The sequence below is a fragment of the Carlito syrichta genome, unplaced genomic scaffold (assembly GCF_000164805.1).
Source record: "Carlito syrichta isolate Samal-C Ts95f unplaced genomic scaffold, Tarsius_syrichta-2.0.1 Scaffold312588, whole genome shotgun sequence".
In the NCBI taxonomy this organism is placed as follows: domain Eukaryota; kingdom Metazoa; phylum Chordata; class Mammalia; order Primates; family Tarsiidae; genus Carlito; species Carlito syrichta.
This window is the reverse complement of record NW_007256684.1, coordinates 4544-8041: the sequence shown is the minus strand read 5'-3', so window position 1 is coordinate 8041 and position 3498 is coordinate 4544.

Here is a 3498-nt window from a genome sequence, read left to right as displayed (position 1 = left end):
TGTGAATATGATCTGGTCATCCAGCTGAAGTCAGAACAATTGACCTTAGTTGTTCAACAATCTTCATCTTTATTAATTTTCCATATTTTATCTGTGAATATTCAAAATTTTAAAAGATTAATAGAGAATATGTGTTTATGTATCCAAAATTCTAGAGGACTTGAAGGGATCACCATTTCTACAAGTACTCTTATTAATATTTTCTTAGGACCTTTGTGTCTACTCTTTTACTGCCTTCCTTAATACCATTCATTTATACCAATTTACACATGTGCATCATAGAGAGTGTCCCTGGTATATTCCCTTTATCATAATATATTTCATGACGTGGGTAAGGAGCATATTAGATGATGACCATGGTTATTATCATAAAGCTAAATACAACAAGACTTGGATATATAGTACCAGCCTCTCCATCTGGAAAACCAACTTAAAATTTCAAAGATGGGGGACATCCCCATTCTCTGGGTAGACTGATTTTATGCAATCTGGTTTTTGGTGATCCAGGAATGCTATCAATCAGGAGATGCTTGCTGTGTATTAGGATCAGCTGCGCCATGTGCAATATTTCTATTTGAGCCATGAGTCCAGCATCCATCAAAACTTGTTTCTCCTTTCTGTTGCTCAAAGAGCCAAGTAGATGCTGTTGCATTAGTCATTCTCACAACAAACAGGCAAATGTCCATTATCTGAAATACTAATTAATTACATCAATTAGAATGTCACAAAAAATATCACAAGTTTTCCACACTGTTCTCCTTGTTCTAAAGGACTATTGGATTCCATTTCCCAGGATAAATTCTGGGCTTCATCTTGTTTGACCACTGTGTGTTATGTGTGTTACAGAAAAACTGTCATCTTTGTTGGTTGACAAGAGTGTACCAGCTCATCTCAGTGGGCACAGTGCAGTGTTGACTGCAAGAGTTTTGTTTTTTTTTTTTAATTTTAGTGATTAAAAATGTGAACTACTTCACATCAATTTTCATGATTTGATTTTGAAGCAGTAAATTATTTGGGAGTCGGTTATGTAATTTTAAAATTCCATTGATGAGTTTTACCTCATGCTACTTTTTGGAGTGCCTATTCTGTCTTATGTCATGAGATTCTATAGCAAGGCAGGCAACCTCATCCTCTATCTGTTCATCCTTTGATATTAGATACAATGCGTCAGATATGCATCAGTGAGTCAGGGATTTTCTAGCAAATCCCACTGATTCTGTTACTGTTTCCAGACCATCTTCATTTTCCCTGATTAATAAAAATACAAGACTCCAACAAGCTGTTATATTCATGATTAGAACAGATTACAACAAAAGCATATACATATAAATAAGGATAGACACTATGATGAAGTCCCTGATAAAGCAGGCACAAGTTCTCTGATGTCGTCTTCCAGTAGAGTCTCACGTACATATTAAGTTCTATTAGCAGTGATGTATGATGCTGTTATGACTTCCTTCCAGAGGAAGACTATATGGAATAGGGACTTTGGGCTCTGAAATCCTAGAAGACTTGAAGGGATCACCATTACTCCAATCAACTCCTGGTACTGCAGTTTTAGGAAATTTGTGTCTACCCCTTTACTAACTTTTTAAAGATAATTTCTGAATATCCATTTTTAAATGTCCACGTTCTCTGGGTGAGTCTATATTTCCTCTATGGCATGTGTGAAGCATTTACCACAATGGTAGTTCTCCTGAGGATTAGTATCCAGTGGTGTTCATTAGAGTCCATCACAAAAGGTATATTGCATCTGCATAACTGAACTGCCATGCTCAGACAACAGCCGTCCAGAGAAAAACAGGTGTTCCTGCACCCACAATCAATGTGTACCTACAGCTAAAATCAATTAGTTGAAAATGTTAATAATATATTATTTAACATGTCTTGAATATGTTAAAAAATGTTTAGGTTTACACATGAAAACTTTACCTTATACAGTCGGTAAGATTTTTAAAAACTTCAGGAAAATCATGCCCAGAATAAGATCTAGTACCTCACTAGTTGACCTGGATGAATCCCAAGAGAAGACTATGAGGGTTTGCAAAGCCCAGAAACACACAATTATCACTTTCCTGTACATGAGTCCAGGTGAGATGGCATAAGGCTGCTAGAATAAAAGATAAAGTACTGAGACAAGGGAGAAGGAAAACATGACAAAATTAAGGCCCCGTATGAGACAACGTGAATAGGATGTGAGGCTGAAAGCCTGTTGAGGAACAATCAACATAAAACAATGCAGTGAAGGTCTACCTGAGTAAAAGAGATTATGTCCTGAAGGATGTTTTGGAGCAGGAGGCAAGCACACACAAGGATTGGGTTCAGTGGAATGGGGGAGATATTAGATGCAGGCATTCCCAAAAGAGTTGCTACAGATACTAGGTGTAACTCATATCACTCCTGGGCTTACATCTACATATATCAAATATAAGATTAAGTATTTTTCCTACCCTGACAGAAATGACTGAGTCTCAGAATGAGAAAGATGATGAGGGGTGTCCCAAGTAATAGAGACAGAGCCTGAAAGCAAGACTCCTGACCTCACACATACCTGCCTTACTTCTGTTCCCACAGTTTGCAGACATGATACTCCTACTCTGACGGGAGCTATAGTCTCCTCAGAAGACATTCTGTTGCCTTCATCTTAGTGTAACAAGAATCTGGAATTTGCAGAGTCTCAAAGTTTCATCAATGTTTCCAAAATGTTTTAGGGTAATAAAATAAATAAATTAACAGAAGACATTTTAAAAGCACAAAAGTCAACAGAATTCCATGCTTTATTTTCATTTTTAGAAAACACACTCAAGAATCCCTTAACAAGACTAAAAGAAGAGAGGATCCTACTCAAGTATGAGAAGGAACTAAAAGAAAACATATTTTTCAAAGGACAGATGTTTTATAGTACAGGTTTCTCCCACTAGTTAAGTATTCTTTGAAACCATCGCCAATAATGTATTAGCTAGTGATGTTCTGAGAGGCTGCATATAGTTTCACTGAAGAATATTTGAAGATTTTTTAAACACACATTTTTCCATTTTGTGATGGGTGATTTTCAAGTAAACCTGTCTGTACTCTGTCTAGCAGTCTGATGAAAGTTGGCATGACCCCCAAACCCTTTCCTCCTATTCACCCAATCTTGTCCTGAGTGGCTTTTTCTTCTCCCAAATGAAAAAAGTCCTCAAAGAGAAATGTTTTGCATGTGTGAAAGGGATGAACAACACTGGCAGAAGCACTAAAGGCATCATAATTAAAACATTCAAAAACTGTTTTGAGCAGTGAAAAAAATCATATAGATGTATTGAATTAAACTGAGAGTAAACTGAAGATGACTGAAATTGAACATGTAAATTAAATATATAAATTATTCATAAATAAATTCTGGGTTTATGGGAATACTCCCTCGTACACAGTATCAGAAATAAAAGGAAATGATTTCTAATTGATGCCACTGAAATTCAGAAGAAGTTCTAGAGGAACCCTGATATTATTCAATGTTAC